Source organism: Stegostoma tigrinum, chromosome 18 (assembly GCF_030684315.1).
Source record: "Stegostoma tigrinum isolate sSteTig4 chromosome 18, sSteTig4.hap1, whole genome shotgun sequence".
NCBI lineage: Eukaryota > Metazoa > Chordata > Chondrichthyes > Orectolobiformes > Stegostomatidae > Stegostoma > Stegostoma tigrinum.
The window spans coordinates 41,768-62,172 of record NC_081371.1 but is presented as its reverse complement, the minus strand read 5'-3'; the positions used below and the strand labels follow the sequence as shown (position 1 = coordinate 62,172).

At 47.7% G+C, this 20,405-nt stretch overlaps 1 long non-coding RNA gene across 1 annotated transcript in view; it reads left to right on the top strand.

The window, feature by feature from the left end:
- The first annotated feature begins 8,422 nt into the window (after positions 1-8,422).
- LOC132210697 (uncharacterized) overlaps positions 8,423-20,405 on the top strand; it is a 33,613-nt gene continuing 21,630 nt past the window's right edge. Inside the window, exon 1 of the long non-coding RNA XR_009446858.1 lies at positions 8,423-8,810. This is a non-coding gene — a long non-coding RNA (uncharacterized LOC132210697). The remainder of the gene's footprint in view (positions 8,811-20,405) is intronic.

The following is a 20,405-nucleotide window of genomic DNA, read 5'->3' as shown; positions in this document are numbered from 1 at the left end:
CTCCGAGGGACAGAAGCTCGTACCTGTTTTTCCGGTTCCCTGTCCCTGTCATTGTAGAGTTTCAACATATTCATATGAAATACCTGATGAAGCTTCTTCACATCTGGAAACTTCAACTGATAGAGCACCTGACTGAAACTTCTTCTTAATCTGATAGGGACCACTATACCTTGCTTTCAAGGGGTCTCCGTTTTCTGGCAAAAGCACCAATACTTTATCCGCATGGGCAAACATCCGAATTTTAGATTTCTTATCTGCTTCTTATTCACCAAATGCTTTGCCACCTCTAGAATTAGTCCAGTTAATTCACCAACTCTGTATAATCTCTCTCTCATTTCAGATAAAAAAATCCAACTTTGCCATCTCTGACTTTGGACCGATCAACTATTCCATTTAAAGGCTCTCTTACTTCGTGTCTGAATATCCACTCAAATGGAGTAAACTGCTTTTGTGCTCCTGAGATGCTGTGTTCATCCAGCCTCACATTTTATTATCTTGGATTCTCCAGCATCTGCAGTTCCCATTATCACTGATACGATTTTAACCTCACTGCGAAGCCTCTTCCAGGGATGCCTAACTTGAAGAAGTTACCCTCCTCCCTCCGGACCAACCTCAGGGAATCTCTCTTCCATTGCTCCTCTCCACCTATCTTCTCTCCATCTTCGGTCCGCCTCCCCCTCTCTCCCTATTTATTCCAGAACCCTCACCCCATCCCCCTCTCTGATGAAGGGTCTAGGCCTGAAACGTCAGCTTTTGTGCTCCTGAGATGCTGCTGGGCCTGCTGATTCATTTTTGGCATTTCTAATGGCAAACAATATTAAGTGGGATAACTTTATCCCAATCATTTGGGCAATCTGGGAATAAGCCCTCAGCATAGCATTCTTTTTAGGGTCTTATTCTGCCTTTCCAACGCTCACTGAAATTGAGGATAGTACGCACTCGATTTCAAGTGTTTGATGTCTAAACTATCCACGGCCCCCTGGAACAGTTTGGCAGTAAAATTGGACACTTGTTCTGACTGAATCTCCCTCAGTGGGCCATAATGTGTAAAGAAAGTAACCAACTCTTCCACAGCCCTTTTTGCCTTGACACTCCATAATGGAGTGGCCTCTGGAAATCTGGTAGACAGTTCCGTTATGGTTAGCAAGTACTGGTTCCCACTTCTGCTTTTATGGAGGGGAACAACAGAATCAACCATTACCCACATGAAAATTTCTTCAAATGCTGGAATTGGAGCTAAAACTGCTGGCTTTATTCCTGCCAGAGGCTTCCTTATCATCTGACACGTATGACAGATACAGCAAAATTCAACGACATCCTTAAGCAAACCAGGCCAATAGAAGTACGTTTGGATTTTAGCCTGAGTCTTCCCGAGCCCGAAATGACTGCCTACCTGTAATTTTTGTGCTACCCGGAATACCACCTCTCTGTATGTTACCAGCAACAGAATCTGGTGCACTTCAGCCCATGTCACCACTGTACTATCCTGCCAAGGTCTCCATTTTCGCCTTCGCATTCTATCCTTGACATCATAACACTCGGGAAAACATTTTTATTCCTTTTCCGAGTGAGATTTATGATATAGATCTTTTATTGTCTCTTTTTTTGATGTCACTCCAGTAATCATTCAAAACAAAACTCCTCTGCCTGATTGTCTACCTGTTTAGGTTCTTTCTTGACCATTTTGTCAAACGGGGTTACAGCTAATTGGGCCTGAACTCCTTGGTTTTCCCCTCCTGCTTCAACCTTTCTCTGTAGGATCTTGTCACCACATGGTCAGGAAAAATTCCAGGTTTTATTTTTGTTTTTCAATCCCCAGTTCCCTGGTTTTCCTTCAGTTTCTCCACAACAAGGGAAGTCATGCCCACTTTTGTTCTTGCCAGCTCGTTTCTAAGACAAAAAAAACCTGATTTCCTGGAATTGACCGTCTCAATCACACCCACCTACACTTCCCAGTCTTGGCTGGACTTTCCAACCTGATCTTACACAGGGGAATGCTAAATCTCTGGCTGCCTTTTCCACAGATTACCCATCTCTTGGGTAACATTTCAGCAGGAGTATAAATATTTTCATCTCTTACCATGAAAGACTGACCAGCTCCCCTATCTCTCAATACCGTAACTTCTTTACCTTCTCCCCCGCTCGCCCCCTTCTTACTGAGTAACTCTTACCCAGGGAAGTGATGTCTTTGTAGAGATTGGGCTTTGTTTCACTGTCCAGTCCAAGGCGAGGCTGTACACACTCCTGCAGCTCCTCGACTCCTTTTGGAATTTCCCTCGCTACCTCAACTATATTTTTTATTCATTCACCAGATGAGAGCATTGCTGGCCATGCAGCATTTATTGCCCATCCCTAATTGCCCAGAGAGCAGTAAAGAGTCAACCGCATTGTGTAGGTCTGGAGTCACACAATGATGGTCATTTCAGAGTAGGGAAGACTCAAGATAAAATCCAAACGCACTTCTGTCGGCCAGACCAGAGAAGGATGGCAGTTTCCTTCCCTCAAGGACATCAATGAACCAGATGGGTTTTTCCCCAACAATCGGCTATGGATTCACTCTCATCATTAGAGTGTCAATTCCATATATTTAACTGAATTCAAATTCCACCATATGCTGTGGCAGGATTCGAACCTGGGTTGTGAGAACATTATCTGCATTTGTGGGTTAACAGTCCAGTGGTAATACCATGAGGCCATTGCCTCCCCAATCCCACTGGTTTAGCATCTTTTACCACATCTTTTTTCCCAGTGCCTTTCTTAAACTACAAGCACTGTGACACCGCTGTCAAGGGAGCGAGTCATTGTCAACAGTTCAGGAGTAAGGGAGCGCATCACTGTCAACGGGTCAGAATTGATGCAACGCATCGCTGCCAACAAGTCAGGACTGAGCAAGTGCGTCGCTGCCAGCTGGTCGGGACTGAGGGAGTGCATCGCAGTTGCAGGTAAGGACCGAGTGATGGCATCGCTGACAGTGGGTCACAACTGAGGGAGAGCTTTGCTGTCATCGGGTTGGGACTCAGGAGTGCGTCACTGGCAACGGGCCAGGACTGAGGGAGCACGTCGCTGTCATCGGGTCGGGATGGAGGAGCACATCGCTGTCAACAAGTCAGGACTGAGCAAGCATGACACTGTCAACAGGTCAAGAATGAGGGAGCATGTCGTTGTCAACAGGTTAGGAGTAAGGGACCATGTCACTGTCAATGGGTCAAGAGTGTGAGAGTTTGTCTCTGTCAGCATGTCAGGTCTCAGGGAGCATGTCGCTGTCAATGGGTCAAGACTGCAGTGAGGGACCACATTGACCTCATCAGGTCGGGACTGAGGAGCGTGGCGCTGTCAGTGGGTCAGGAGTGAGGGTGCACATCACTGTCAGCGGGTCAGGACTGAGTGAGAGCGTCGCTGTCAACAGGTCAGGAGTGAGGGTGTGCATCACTGTCAGCGGGTAGGGACTGAGGGAACGCGTCGCTGTCAACGGGTCAAGACTGAGGGAGCACGTCGTTGTCAACAGGTCAGGAGTAAGGGAGCACGTCAATGTCGCGTCACTCTCAGGGAGTGCATCCCTGTCAATGGGTCAGGACTGAGGGAGCGCGTGGCGAACAGCGGGTCAGAATTGATGTAACACATCGCTGTCAACAAGTCAGGACAGAGCGAGCGCGTCGCTGTCAACAGGTCAAGGCTGGGGTAGTGCGTTGCATTTAGCAGGTCAGGACAGAGGGTACGCATCACTGTCAAGAGGTCAGGACTGAGGGAGCGCGTTGCTGTCATCGGGTTTGTACTGAGGAGCGCGTTGCTGGCAATGGATCAGGACTGAGGGTGCGTGTCGTAGATAGCGGGTTACGGCTGAGGGTGCGTGTCGCTGTCTGAGTGTCACGTCTGAGGGAAACCGTCACAGACAGAAGATCAGGACTCAGGGAGCGCGTCTCAATTAGAGGGTCAGGACTGAGGGAGCGCGGCGCTGTCAGAGTGCCAGGATTGAGGGAGCTAGTCACAGTTAGCAGGTCAGGACTGAGGGAGCGTGTCACTGTCAGTGGGTCAGGGCTGAGGGAGCTCGTTGCAGTCAATAGGTCATGACTGAGGAGCGCTGTGCTGTCAGCAGGTCAGGGCTGAGGGAGCGCATCAAAGTTAGCAGGTCAGGACTAGGGAGCGTGTTGCTGTCAGCGTGTCAGGATTGAGGTAGCCTGACAGAGTTAGCCGCTAAGGACTGAGGGAGAGCGTCGCTGTCAATGGGCAGGACTGTGGGAACACATCGCTATCAGCGGGTCAGGACTGAGGGAGCGCGTCACTGTCAGCGGGTCAGGACTCAGGGATTGCTTCGCTGTCAATGGGTCAGGACTGAGGAAGCGCGTCGCTAACAGCGGGTCAGGATTGATGTAATGCATCGCTGTCAACAAGTCAGGACAGAGTGAACGCACCGCTGTCAACAGGTCAAGGCTGATGTTGAGCATCGCTGTCAGCTGTTCGGGACTGAGGGAGTGCGGCACAGTTAGCAGGTCAAGACTGAGTCATTGCGTCACTGTCAACGTGTCAGGACTGAGGGATCGTGTCGCTGTCAGCAGGTCAGGGCTGAGGGTACGTATTGCTGACGTCGGGTTGTGATTGAGGAGGACGTCGCTATCAACGGGTCAGGACTGATGGAGCGCATCGCTGTCAGCGGGTCAGGACTGAGGGAGCGCATCTCTGTCAACGGGTCTGCAGTGAGGAACCGCATTGACCTCATCGTATCGGGACTGAGGAGAGTGTTGGTATAAATAGTTCACGCCTGAGGGAGCACTTGGCTGTCAATGCGTCAGGACTGAGGGAACACATCAAAGATAGCGGGTCAGGGCTGAGGGAGTGTGTCGTTGTCAGCGTGTCGAGTCTGAGGGAAACTCAGGGAGTGTGTCTCAGTTAACAGGTCAGGACTGGGGGAGCACGGCACTGTCAGAGTGTCAGGATTCAGGGAGCGTGACACAGTTAGCGGGTCATGACTGAGGGAGCGCGTCAATGTCAGTGTGTCAGGAATGTGGGGAGCACGTCGCTAACAGCGGGTCAGGATTGATGTAACGAATTGCTGTCAACAAGTCAGGACACAGCCAGCGCGTCGCTGTCAAGAGGTCAAGGCTGAGGTAGAGCATCGCTGCCAGCTGTTCGGGACTGAGGGAGTGCGGCACAGTTAGCAGGTCAAGACTGAGAGATTGTGTCAATGTCAACGAGTCAGGACTGAGGGATCGTGTCGCTGTCAGCAGGTCAGGACTGAGAGAACGCGTCACTATCAGCGGGTCAGGATTGATGTAACGCATCGCTGTCAACAAGTCAGGACTGAATGATGTTGTCAGCGGGTCAGGAGTGTGGGAGTTTCTCTGTCAGCATGTCAGGACTCAGGGAGCGCATCGCTGTCAACGGGTCTGCAGTGAGGAACTGCATTGACCTCATTGTGTCAGGACTGAGGAGAGCATAGCTGTCAATAGTTCAAGCCTGAGAGAGCGCGTGGCTGTCAATGCGTCAGGACTGAGGGAACGCATCGAAGATAGCGTGTCAGGTCTGAGGGAGCGCGGCGCTGTCAGAGTGTCCGGATTGAGGGAGTGCGACAGTTAGCGGGTCAGGACTGAGGGAATGCGTTGCTGTCAACTGGTCAGGACTGAGGGAGCATGTCACTGTCAATAGGTCAGGACTGAAGGAACTCAGCGCTGTCACAGGGTCAGGACTGAGGAAGCGCGTCACTATCAGCGGGTCAAGATTGATGTAGCACATCGCTGTCAGCGGGTCAGGAGTGAGTGAGCGCATCGCTGTCAGTGGGTCAGAAGTGAGGGAGCGCATCGCTGTCAACGGGTCAGGAGTGAGTGAGCGCATCGCTGTCAACGGGTCAGGAGTGAGGGAGTGCGTCGCTGCCAGTGGGTTGGGACTGAAGGGAGTGTGTGGTTGTTATCGGGTTACGACTGAGGGAATGCATTGCTGACAGTGGGTCAGGACTGAGGGAGCACATACCTGTCAATGGGTCAGTAGTGAGGGAGCGCGTCGCTATCATCGGTTTGGAACTGAGGGAGTGCATTGCTGGCAGTGGGTCAGGACTGAGGGAGTGCGTACCTGTCAATGGGTCAGTAGTGAGGGAGCGCACCACTCTCAATGGGTCAGGAGTGTGGGAATTCATCTCTGTCAGCATGTCAGGACTCAGGGAGCGCGTCACTGTCAACAGGTCTGCAGTGTAGGACCGCAAAGCCCTCATTGTGTTGGGACTGTGGTGAGCGTCGCTGTTACTGGTTCTGGCCTGAGGGAGCACGTCGCTGTCAATGGGTCAGTACTGAGGGACCATGTCGCTGTTGGCGGGTCGGTACCTAGGGAGCGCGTCGCTGTCAATAGGTCAGGACTGAGGGAGCACGTCTCTGTCAATGGGTCAGGACTGAGGGAACGCATCACTGTCAGCGGGTCAGTAGTGAGGGTGTGCGGCGCTGTGAATACGTCAGGACTGAGGGAGCGCAGCGCTATGAGCAGTTCAGGACTGAGGGACCATGTCACTGTCAACGGGTCAAGCCTGAGGGAGTGCGTGCTGTCAATGAGTCAAGAGTGAGGGAGTGCATCGCTGCCAGCGGGTTGGGACTGAGGGAACATGTCGCTGTCATCGGGTAGGGACGGATGAGAGTGTCGCTGTCAACGGGTCAGAGCTGAGAGACCGTGTCGCTGTCAATAGGTCAGGACTGAGGGAGCGCAGCACTGTCAGTGGGTCAGGACTGTGGGAGCACGTCACTATCAGTGGGCCAGGATTGATATACCGCATCGCTGTCAACAAGTCAGGACTGTGCGAGTGTGCTTCTGTCAACGGGTCAAGACTGAGGGAGCGCGTCGCTGTCAGCTGCAGATATGGGCTGAGAGATGGCAAATGTAGTTTAATGCTGAAAAGTGTGAGGTGACTCACTTTGGAAGGCATAACAGGAACACAGAGTACTGGGCTCACGGTATGATTCTTGGTAGTGTGAATGAGCAGAGAGATCTCAGTGTCCATGTGCATAGATCCCTGAAAGTTACCACCCAGGTTGATAGGGTTGTGAAGAAGGCGTACAATGTGTTAGGTTTTATTGGTAGAGGGATGGAGTTTCGGAGACATGAGGTCATGTTGCAGCTGTACAAAACACTGGTGCGGCTGCACTTGGAGTATTGCGTACAGTTCTGGTCGCCGCATTATAGGAAGGTTGTGGAAGCATTGGAAAGGGTGCAGAGAAGATTGACCAGGATGTTGCCTGGTATGGAGGAAAGGTCTTATGAGGAAAAGCTTAGGGACTTGAGGCTGTTTTCATTAGAGAGAAGAAGTTTAAGAGCTGACCAAATAGAGATATACAAGATAATCAGAGAATCAGATAGGGTGGACAGTGAGAGCCTTTTTCCTCAGATGGAGATGGCTAGCACGAGGGGACGTAACTTTAAATTGAGGGGTGATAGATACAGGACAGATGTCAGAGGTGGGCTTTTTATTCAGAGAACATGAAGGGCAGGGAATGCCCTGCCTGCAACAGTAGTAGACTCGCCAAGTTTAAGGGCATTTAAATGGTCATTGGATGAATATATGGATAATAATGAAATAGTGTAGGTTAGATGGGCTTCAGTCTGGTTTCACTGGTCAGCGCAACATCGAGGGCCGAAGGGCCTGTACTGTACTGTACTATGTTGTATGTTCTAATGAAGCCACACAAGTATTTAAAGTAACAGTTGGGGGGGAGGTGTGGCGAGAATTTTCCAGATATCTTAACTCAGATTCAAGGTAGTTAAAGAAAAAGGGTAGGGAAAGACCTTAAATCAATGTTCTAATCCAAGGGTAAGCTCAATTTAATAAAGACCAGGTGCAATTTATTCAGAGTAGGCTGAGAGCCTATAATTTCAAGTAAAAGACTGTCAGGGCAGCAGGTGGCATTCTAAGAGTATGCAGGGACAGTACAGGGTCAACATGTTCCAATAATCCCTGAATTTCTGCCTTAAATCCCCATCTCTCTTCCTACCTATGTCATTGGTGCCAATGTGGACCATGACTTGGGGCTGCTCCCCCTCCCCCTTAAGGATCCCAAAAACACGATCAGAGACATCACGCACTCTGGCACCTAGGAGGCAACACGCCAACCGTGAGTCTCTCTCGTCCCCACAGAACCTCCTATCTGTCCTCCTAACTATAGAGTCCCCAATGACTACTGCTCTACTCCCCTTTGCCCTTCCCTTCTGAGCAGCATGGACAGACTCCTTGCTAGAGGCCTGTGCCCCACTGCTTTCCCCTGATAAGTCGTCCCCCTCCAACAGTACCCAAAACGGTATACTTATTGTTGAGGGGAATGGCCATAGGGGATCCCTGCACTGCCTGCCGGTTCCCTTTCTGTCCCGTGACCGTAACCCATCTGCCTTTTTCTTGTACCTGAGGAGGGACTACCTCCCTGTAACTCCTCTCAATAACTCCCTCTGCCTCCCGAATGATCCGAAGTTCATCCAGCTCCAGCTCCGGTTCCCTAACGCGGTTTTCGAGGAGCTGGCGTTGGGTGCACTTCCCGCAGATGTAGTCAGCAGGGACACTAATGGTGACCCTTACCTCCCACATTCTGCAGGAGGAACATTCAACTGCCTTGACCTCCATTCCCATTATTCTAAATTCCCAGAGACTGGTGAAAAATAAAGAATAAAAAATAAACTAGTTACCTTACCAATCTGGCGCACAGAACCTTTTTTTTGGTTACAGGAGGAGGATGGGCGGGAGACACTACCCGGATAGTGTTTCGGGTAACGCAACCACACAAATATATTACTTCACTTACTCAGCAGTCCCGTGTCCGCTCCTGCTCAGCGTACCTCCGCCTATTCACGAGGTAAGCTTTTTAAAGATTCAAAACAGTGACTCACCAGCTTTCCGACAGGCCCCCGCTCCAAGCTCCCACTCGCTAGAATAATGTACAGTAGGCTATTGTACAAAATGCAGAGGAATGGAATTGTGGGAGATATAGCAGTTTGGATCGGAAATTGGCTTGCTGAAAGAAGACAGAGGGTGATTGTTGATAGGAAATGTTCATCCTGGAGACCAGTTACTGGTGGTGTACCGTAAGGGTCGGTGTTGGGTCCACTGCTGTTTGTCATTTTTATAAATGACCTGGATGAGGGCATAGAAGGATGGGTTAGTAAATTTGCAGACGACACTAAGGTCGGTGGAGTTGTGGATAGTGACAAAGGATGCGGTAGGTTGCAGAGAGACATTGATAAGACGCAGAGCTGGGCTGAGAGGTGGCAAATGGAGTTTAATGCGGACAAGTGTGAGGTGATGCACTTTGATAGGAGTAACCGGAAGGCAAAGTACTGGGCTAGTGGTAAGATTCTTAGTAGTGTAGATGAGCAGAGAGATCTTGGTGTCCATGTACACAGATCCTTGAAAGTTGCCACCCAAGTTGACAGGGCTGTTAAGAAGGCCTACAGTGTTTTAGCTTTTATTAATAGAGGGATCGAGTTCCGGAACCATGAGATTATGCGGCAGCTGTACAAAACTCTGGTGTGGCCGCACTTGGAGTACTGTGTACAGGTCTGGTCACCGCATTATAAGAAGGATGTGGAAGCTTTGGAAAGGGTGCAGAGGAGATTTACTAGGATGTTGCCTGGCATGGAGGGAAGGTCTTACGAGGAAAGGCTGAGGGACTTGAGGCTGTTTTCATTAGAGAGAAGAAGGTTGAGAGGTGACTTAATTGAAACATATAAAATAATCAGAGGGCTAGATAGGGTGGATAGTGAGAGCCTTTTTCCTAGGATGGTGACAGTGAGCACAAGGGGACATAGCTTTAAATTGAGGGGTGAAAGATATAGGACAGATGTCAGAGGTAGTTTCTTTACTCAGAGAGTAGTAATGGAACGCTTTGCCTGCAACGGTAGTAGATTCGCCAACTTTGGGTGCATTTAAGGCGTCATTGGATAAGCATATGGACGTATATGGAATAGTGTAGGTTAGATGGGCTTGAGATTGGTATGACAGGTCGGCACAACATCGAGGACCGAAGGGCCTGTACTGTGCTGTAATGTTCTATGTTCTATGTCCTATCAGTACATAAATATACAAGGAATGTAGGGATATAGATCAAGGACATTCAGAAGGAATGAGCTAAATTTGGCATCATGTTTGTCAGAACATTGCATGCTAAAGATTAGATTCCCTCCAGTGTGGAAACAGGCCCTTTGGCCCAACAAGTCCACACTGCCCCTTGAAGCACCCCACCCAGACCCATCCCCCTGTAACCACACATCCCTGAACACGATGGGCAATTTAGCATGCCGATCCACCTAACCTGGACATCTTTGGATTGTGGGAGGAAAACGAAGCACCCGGAGGAAACCCACGCAGACATGGGGAGAATGTGCAAATTCCACACAGACAGTAGCCCGATGCTGGAATTGAATCCGGGTCCCTGGTGCTGTGAGGCTGCAGTGCTAACCACTGAGCCACCATGCCACCCCAAAGGGGCCTGTTCCTCTGCTGAACTGTTCTCGGATCTATGTTCATCAATGTGACTGGAACTATAGATCAGAGACAATAGATTCTATAGCAAGTAACTCACTTTGGACTTCTCAAAATCTGTCCACTACCTTTAAACTACAAATTTGGGTGTCAGTGAAATACTCTCCACTCAGCTGAATGAGTGCGACTCCAACAACACTATCGATATTTGACAGCAATGCAGTCAAATCATCCCATTGATTGATCCCCCTTCTTACGTAAGGATATAGGAAAACAAGTCAGCCATTCAACCCTTCAAACACTTTCGACCATCCAATGAGATTATAACTTAATTGCGGCCTCCCTCCATATTGCCTTTGGTCTATATCCCTCAATACTTAAGTAGTTTTTTTCTTTTGGTTGAACTGAAAATTTACAATTAACAATGGATCTAGAATTGACTGCTGTTTGAGATGGGGAGTTACAACGAGACAGTGCACCAATTCATCAAACTCCTTCCACAGTACCTGATAATTGTGTGATCCCTACCACCCAAAAATATTTAAAGAGCAGCTCCAGAATCTGCATGTTCCCTGTCGAAATCAGCAGAATTCTGATGTGGAACTGTCTGACTGTTACTTCATTTCCAGTGAGTAAAAGCAATTAATCTCCTGTCCTAAGTAGTTAATTAATATATTCATACCACGTGCATTGCAGCTATTCAACAGGCCAATTCTCCACAACCTTCTCAACAGCAATTATGGATGGATAACAAATGCAGCCCAAGAAAGCAACATCAATAACATGTTCGTGAATTTTAAAAATTATAATGACAATATTTATGGATTACAACAAATCTCAGACTTCATGACATCTCAAATCCATTCTCCCCCTCTCCCCACTGCTTTGAGGTGCATTCATGATCGTGATTTACAAAGAACAGCAACTAATTTGAAACAGAGATAATGGGGACTGCAGATGCTGGAGAATCCAAGATAACAAAGTGTGGAGCTGGATGAACACAGCAGGCCAAGCAGCATCTCAGGAGCAAAAATGCTGACGTTGACAGAAGTATAAGGGTCTAGGCCCGAAACGTCAGCTTTTGTGCTCCTGAGATGCTGCTTGGCCCGCTGTGTTCATCCAGCTTCACACTTTGTTTACTAATTTGAAACAATTCACTTTCAAAAACAGAACAGAAATATAGTTTTGTGCAAAACCGATACGAAACAGATAGTAACAGATAGCGAAGGGAACTGTTGGAGAATGCAGAATACAGATAGATTGGAGAGTTAGGTGGAGAAATGGCAGATGGAGATAAATCCAGGCAAATGCGAGGTGATGCATTTTGGAAAATCCAATTCAAGAGCAAACTATACAGTAAATGGAAAAGCCCTGGGGAAAGCTGATGCAAAGAGAGATCTGGGTGTTCAGGTCCATTGTACCCTGAATGTAGCAAAGCAAGTCGAGACAGTGGTCAAGAAGGCACACGGCATGCTTCGATTCATCGGACGGGGTACTGAGTACAAGAGTCGCCAGGTCATGTTACAGTTGTATAAGACATTGGTTCAACCACATTTGGAATACTGCATACAGTTCTGGTTGCCACATTGCCAAAAGGATGTGGATGCTTTGCAGAGGATGCAGAGGAGGTTCCATAGACAATAGACAATATTTGGCCCTTCGAGCCAGCACCACCATTCATTATGATCATGGCTGATCATCCACAATCAGTATCCTGCTTCTGCCTTAACCCCATAACACTTGATTCCACTATCTTTAAGAGCTCTATCCATCTCTTTCTTACAAGTATCCAGAGACTTGGCCTCCTCTGCTTTCTGAGGCAGAGCATTCCATATATCCATCACTCTCTGGGCGAAGAAGTTTTTCCTCAACTCTGTTCTAAATGGCCTACCCCTCATTTTTAAACTATGTCCTCTGGTTCTGGACTCACCCATCAGCGGAAACATGCTTCCTGCCTCCAGAGTGTCCAATCCCTTAATAATCTTATACATCTCAAATGAGATCCCCTCTCATCCTTCTAAACTCAAGTGTGTACAAGCCCAGTCACTCCAATCTTTCAACATATGATAGTCCCGCCACTCTGGGAATTGACCTCGTGAACATACGCTGCACTCCCTCAATAGCAAGAATGTCCTTCTTCAAATCTTGAGACCAAAACTGCACATAATACTCCAGGTGCGGTCTCACCAGGTCCCTGTACAGCTGCAGAAGGACCTCTTTGCTCCTGTACTCAATTCCTCTTGTTATGAAGTCCAGCATGCTATTAGTTTCTTCACTGCTGTACCTGCATGCTTGCTTTCATTGACTGATGTACAAAAACAACTAGATCTCGTTGTACTTCCCCTTTACCCAACTTGACTCCATTGAGATAGTAATCTGCCTTCCTGTTCTTGCCACCAAAGTCGACAACCACACATTTATTAAAATTAAACTGCATCTGCCATTCATCCGTCCACTCACCTAGCCTGTCCAAGTCACCCTGCATTCTCATAACCAGGATGTTGCCTGGTATGGAGGGCGCTAGCTTTGAAGAAAGGTTGGGTAGATTAGGATTATTTCCATTAGAAAGACGGAGGTTGAGGGGGGACCTGATTGAGGTCTACAAAATCATGAGAGGTATAGACATGGTGGATAGCAAGAAGTTTTTTCTCCAGAATGGGGGTCTCAATTAATGGGGTCACCATTTCAAGGTGAGAGGGGAAAAGTTTAAGAGAGATACCCTTTCCGCAGAGGGTGGTGGGTGCCTGGAACACGTTGCCAGTGGAGGTGGTAGAGGCGGGCACAATAGCATCATTTAAGATGTATCTGGACAGATACATGAATGGGCAGGGAGCAGAGGGATACAGATCCTTGGAAAATAGGTGACAGGTTTAGATAGAGGATCTGGATCGGCGCAGGCCTGGAGGGCCGAAGGGCCTGTTCCTGTGCTGTCATTTTCTTTGTTCTTTGTTCCCACCCAAGGGTAGATATACTTGCCATAGAGAAAAAAAGGTTCAACAGATCCCAAGTTCACATCCCGGATGGCAAGTTTATCTCAAAAGGAGAGATATAAAGTGTCCAATTGTATAATCTCTAAATTTTAGAAGAATGAGGTGACCGAAATGAAACTTAAATATTTTAGAGGGCTTGAAAGGGTAGATTCAAAAAGACCATTTCACAGGCTTGGGTTCTCACTCGGGCTCATAGTCCCAAATGGCCTATCGCTTATGCTGATAAGGAGATAAATAAGAATTTCTTTACTCAGTGGGTGGTGAGTCTTTGAAATTCTCTGCCCCCGAGAACTGTGGCGGTTCTGTCGCTGAGTCTGTTCAAGACAGAGATTGACAGATTCCTTTCAACACAGCAAGGCAGGCCAATATGCAGGAAAATGGCATTGGCGTTTCTGAGAAGATCTGTAGCTCGGGTTGTGGATGAGGTTGTAGACGAGGTAGACTTGGATAGCAAGAAGCTTTTTCCCAGAGTCAGGGACTCAATTACAAGGGGTCATTAGTTCAAAGTGAGAGGAGGATAGTTTCAGGGAGAGATGCGTGGAAAGTTCTTTACGCAGAGGGTGGTGAGTGCCTGGAACGCATTGCCAGCGGAGGTGGTAGACACAGACACGTTAGCGGCTTTTAAGATGTATCTGGACAGGTACATGGATGGGTGGGGTGCAAATGGAAACAGACCCTTAGAAAATAGATGACAGGTTAGACAGAGGATCTCGATCGGCGCAGGGCCGAAGGACCTGTTCCTGTGCTGTAATTTTCCTTGTTCTTTGTTTTGTTTTGAGGCTGTAGACTTGCTGGCTCAGCATGTATCTGGGTGCAGATGTTTCGTCACCCTGCTAGGTAACATCATCAGTGCACCTCCAGTGAAGCGTTGGTGTTCTGTCCCGTTTGTTATTCACATGTCTCGGTTTGTTGGGGTGGTTGGCATCACTTCTGGTTCTGTTTCTCAGTAGTTTGGATATCGGGTCCAGTTCAATGTGTTTGTTGACGGAGTTCAAGTTGGAATGCCAGGCCTCCAGGAACTCCCTGTCACGTCTCACATTAGCTTGTGCGAATATGGAAGCATTGTCCCAGAGTTCGGATATGGATCCTCTACGTAGATTATCAAATGCACGAGACTAGAAGAAAGCTACTGACACATAAACAACATGCTCACTGGAATAAAATTCACAGAAGAAGAGAACAATAACCGACTGCCCTTCCTGGAATAATGGTATAACGCAAGAACAACAGGCAAATCCAGTCTAGCATATACAGAAAGACCGCACATACAGATCAGATAATAAAATGTGAGGCTGGATGAACACAGCAGGCCAAGCAGCATCTCAGGAGCACAAAAGCTGACATTTTGGGCCTAGACCCTTCATCAGAGAGGGGGATGGGGTGAGGGTTCTGGAATAAATAGAGAGAGAGGGGGAGGCGGACCGAAGATGGAGAGAAAAAAAGATAGGTGGAGAGGAGAGTATAGGTGGGGAGGTAGGGAGGGGATAGGTCAGTCCAGGGAAGATGGACAGGTCAAGGAGGTGGGATGAGGTTAGTAGGTAGGAGATGGAGGTGCGGCTTGGGGTGGGAGGAAGGGATGGGTGAGAGGAAGAACAGGTTAGGGAGGCAGAGACAGGCTGGACTGGTTTTGGGATGCAGTGGGTGGAGGGGAAGAGCTGGGCTGGTTGTGTGGTGCAGTGTGGGGAGGGGACAAACTGGGCTGGTTTTGAGATGTGGTGGGGGAAGGGGAGGTTTTGAAGCTGGTGAAATCCACATTGATATCATTGGGCTGCAGGGTTCCCAAGTGAAATATGAGTTGCTGTTCCTGCACCCTTCGGGTGGCATCATTGTGGCACTGCAGGAGGCCCATGATGTCATCTAAAGAATGGGAGGGGGAGTGGAAATGGTTTGCGACTGGGAAGTGCAGTTGTTTATTGCGAACCGAGCGGAGGTGTTCTGGAAAGCGGTCCCCAAGCCTCCGCTTGGTTTCCCCAATGTAGCGGAAGCCACACTGGGTACAATGGATACAGTATACCACATTGGCAGATGCGCAGGTGAACCTCTGCTTAATGTGGAAAGTCATCTTGGGGCCTGGGATAGGGGTGAGGGAGGAGGTGTGGGGGCAAGTGTAGCATTTCCTGCGGTTGCAGGGGAAGGTGCCGGGTGTGGTGGGGTTGGAGGGCAGTGTGGAGCGAACAAGGGAGTCACAGAGAGAGTGGTCTCTCCGGAAAGCAGACAAGGGTGGGGATGGAAAAATGTCTTGGGTGGTGGGGTCGGATTGTAGATGGCGGAAGTGTCGGAGGATGATGCATTGTATCCGGTGGTTGGTGGGGCGGTGTGTGAGAACGAGGGGGATCCTCTTTGGGCGGTTGTGGCAGGGGCGGGGTGTGAGGGATGTGTTTCGGGAAATGCGAGAGACGCGGTCAAGGGCATTCTCGACCACTGTGGGGGGAAAGTTGCGGTCCTTGAAGAACTTGGACAGCTGGGATGTGCGGGAGTAGAATGCCTCATCGTGAGAGCAGATGTGGCGGAGGCGGAGGAATTGGGATTAGGGGATGGAATTTTTGCAGGAGGGTGGGTGGGAAGAGGTGTATCTAGGTAGCTGTGGGAGTCGGTGGGCTTGAAATGGACATCAGTTACAAGCTGGTTGCCTGAGATGGAAACTGAGAGGTCCTTGAAGGTGAGGGATGTGCTGGAGATGGCCCAGGTGAACTGAAGGTTGGGGTGGAAGGTGTTGGTGAAGTGGACAAATTGTTCGAGCTCCTCTGGGGAGCAAGAGGCAGCGCCGATACAGTCATCAATGTAACGGAGGAAGAGGTGGGGTTTGGGGCCTGTGTAGGTACGGAAGAGGGACTGTTCCATGTAACCTACAAAGAGGCATAAGCCAAGCAGAGACATGTCAGGGAATTCCTGGAGGCCTGCCATTCCAACCTGAACTCCATCAACAAACACAATGAGCTGGACCTGATATACAAACCACTGTGAAAAGAACCAGAAGTGATGCCAATCACACCAGGAAACCAAGGCATTAAATGAGACAGAACACCAACACTATCTGGAAGAGAGCTTCAGGAGCATAAATGCTGAGACAGGACAGAGTCAAACAGTGTGATGCAGATGGAAATAAGTGGACTTATGATCGTGCGGATTTACAGCTGAAGACCCATCTTGAGGACATATGTGACGATGTGTTTACCAACCAATAGGGACAGGAGAAAGCAGTGAAGATGGTGGCAAGATTACTGGATCCTCAACCCACAGATTGAGGCTAATGCTTTAGGTACCCTGTTCAAATATCACCATGGCAGCTGGTGGAATTTAAATTCAACTCATACCCTGTAATGTAAGCTCGTCTCACTAATGATAATTCTAAGAACTACCATCAATTCAATGATTCAATAGTGTGCTTTAGGGAATAAAATCTGTCATGTTTACATGGGCTGGCCTATAAGTGACTCCAAACCTATAGCAATGCGCCATATTTTTAATGGCCTTCTAAAATGGCCTGGCAAGCCATTCAGTTCAAAGACAGTTAGGTCAATAAACACTGGCCTTGCAAGCGATGGCCATGTCCCGTGAAAGGGTAACAAAAATGAGCAATCAGATTCAGCGTCAGACAATTACCAGGGAAAGGGATGGAACTGGTTGTGAGGGAGTGAGGTTTGTGAGTATCGTGGACAGTATCAAATATTGACAAACAGCATCTTGGTCATGCAGCGGACAGCCTCTTTTCCAAAGGGCTGCTTCATTTAAGTGCCCAGTTACAGTAAGGGAGCTGACAACAAGAGCAGAGATAATCTCAAAGCAGGCCCCTCTTTCCTATACCAGCAGCCTCAGTCAGGCACTGAGTATCTTAGAACATGGATTACCTTCTCCTTTTGTTGAACACTGGCAGCAATGGGCTAGGCCTTTACATGGGAATTAATTACACAGTTAAGAGCTTCAGTTTGGTGGTAGGGCAGAAAAGAAAACACTATTTATAAGCTTTCTCTAACCCTAACTCAATCACACACGCTTACTCAGGGCAAAAGTGGGAACAGCAGTGGATCCCAACTGGTTGTCCTTCTGCCTGATTAAATGTCCATCTGACATCAAACCTGTCATGAGGAACAGCAGTGAATTGCAGCCAATAGTTTCATCTTCTCATCATTTAATTAGAAGAAATGTCAACTCATCCAACAGCAGATGTCAATTGGCAGTCTCACCTGAGGTAGAGCTGGTAATCATCATTGTACACATGGAAACAGATCTATTTATAAATCCTGTCGCTGAAGGGAACCAGCTTCAAGAGAAATGGGAGCGGTCCGGGCAGATGAAGGTGCAGGAATGGGAACAGAAGCAATCGGTTGCTAATCTCTGGATTTTATTAGACAATTGTGTGAAGCCTGTCACTTACAGGCCCACGTAGCTGGACAAGTATGGAAGGATGATCAGGTGACCAAAAACTACAGGGAAAGGAGAAGTAGGGGCTGCTTGCCTTTGTCATCATCATAAAGGATATAAAATTTATAACTTTGATAGGAGCTGTAATTGTACAGTGGCAAGGCTATAAAATTGATCAGGTGAATTCAAATATGAAATTACACGAAAGACAGCAATGAATTTAATGCATCAAGAGGAAAGGGATTTGGAATAGAGCATTAGTTCATGGGGATGGAGCAGCGCTTGGAATATTGCCTTCAGTTCTGGTCGGAAGGATGTGGAAGCTTTAGAGAGGGTATAGAGGAGATTTAGCAGGATGCTGCCTGGAATGGACGGCAGGTCTTATGAGGAAAGGTTGAGGGGGTGAGGACTTTTTTCATTGGAGCAAAGAAGAATGAGAGGTGACTTGATAGATGTGTACAAGATGATGAGAGGCATAGCTGGAGTGGATAGTCAGAGATTTTTTCCCAGAGCAGAAATGACTATTACGAGGGGGAGAAATTTTAAGGTGACTGGAGGAAGGAATAGGGGAGATGTCAGAGGTAGGTTCTTGACACAGAGAATGGCGGGTGTGTGGAATGCGCTGCTGGCAGTGGTAATGGAGTCAGATACATTGAGAGACTTTTAAGCGACTCTTGGATAGGCACATGAAGGACAGTAAAATGAAGGGTATGCAGGGTAGTTTGATCTTAGTGGGATACTAAGTCAGCACAACATTGTGGGCCGAAGGGCCTGTACTGTTCTTTGTTCTATGTTCAGCCAAAGGTTCTTTTGTTTCGAGGAGAGGCTAATTGATTGTAGTTTTTAAAGACAGAACTGGAGGACAGAGAAAGATATCAAGGAAGGTTGCACGTTAGTGACAGTATGAACAAGCCCTCAGCAGATGTACTCTCTGAGTAACTACACTGTTTTGAAGGCGAGAGGACCAATGATATCAGTTAAGCCCCCCTTGTTTTTGTATTGTGTACTTCTGACATATGCGCAAATGGACAACCTCACTCTCCTACAAAGCTGCAGAATGAATAATGCTGCAATATTTGTCAACCCCCAATGGGCATTGATACATTAGTAAATCTCACATCAATAAACTTACATCTCGAGGTTCTCACCTTCTAGAACTGTTTGTACTGGTAAATAACCCAAGCGAGGATGTTTAGCAAAGTATTTCTTTGATCTGAACTTATTTTTCAGCACCTTGGTGAAATCACGCACACCTTCACCTGATGTTGTCTAAAAATGTAAAATAAATCAAATTTAGTTCAGAATTAATAATGAACCAATCTACTCAACTCACTCTATAATCCATGCTATCCCTGCTAAATGTCTTTGAGGATGTAAAACTAAAGAGTCTGCAATTCTGAGGGATAACGTCGCTATCTTTCTTCAAGATTATGATAAAGGTTAGATATGTCTGAATGTGAGTTTCGAACAATTAAGCTTGAGTTTCATAGAGTCATACAGCATGAAAACAGATCCTTTGGTCCAACCAGTCTATGCTGATCACAATCCCAACCTGAGCTAGTTCCACCAGCCTGTGCTTGGCCCATATCTCTCCAAACATTTCTATCATCTTTCTATGTTCTAGGACAACATCACCTGAACAGAATTCTCCATCTTGTGGTCAAATACTAAAACTATCCAATTGAATAATTTCAAGTGATACACAGATCCAGGATTCACATTCGTGGCCTTTCTGGTTGAATTGCTAATTATTTTAACAATAGTGCATTTTTTGTCCAATTATGCCATGTATAATTACTGATCCAAAATTCATCTTATTGGGGTTAATTTTTTTGGTTTTTTGTATTGAGTCAAAGATGAGATCAATACATTGGTGAGAAATTATCTTGGTTTGGAGATTCAAAGTCACTATAGTCCCAGACGGGACCACAGGGCTGCTCTCACAGGAGAGAGAGATAACTGGAGGTGGTTTAAACTGAAGGTTACCACACCTCAGATGAGGGGAGAAGTTGAGAAGGAGACTCCTTCATTGTAACATCAGACAGTGTAGGATCCCATGATGTTGGTATCACTCTGAATTACAAACCAGCCAACTGAGCTAACTGGCTCCCAGGCAAAATATACAATCAGTTTGGGGAGAGCTAAGGAACAGTAAAGGAAAGTTGTCACAGCTGTGACAGTTTCAGATTCATAGATCCCCTGACAGAAGCTACAGTCCAGGATAGCATACAGTCTACAGACCAAGAACATAGAACATAGAACATAGAACATAGAACAGTACAGCACAGAACAGGCCCTTCAGCCCACAATGTTGTGCCGACCATTGATCCTCATGTATGCACCCTCAAATTTCTGTGACCATATACATGTCCAGCAGTCTCTTAAATGACCCCAATGACCTTGCTTCCACAACTGCTGCTGGCAACGCATTCCATGCTCTCACAACTCTCTGCGTAAAGAACCTGCCTCTGACATCCCCTCGATACTTTCCACCAACCAGCTTAAAACTATGACCCCTCGTGCTAGCCATTTCTGCCCTGGGAAATAGTCTCTGGCTATCAACTCTATCTATGCCTCTCATTATCTTGTATACCTCAATTAGGTCCCCTCTCCTCCTC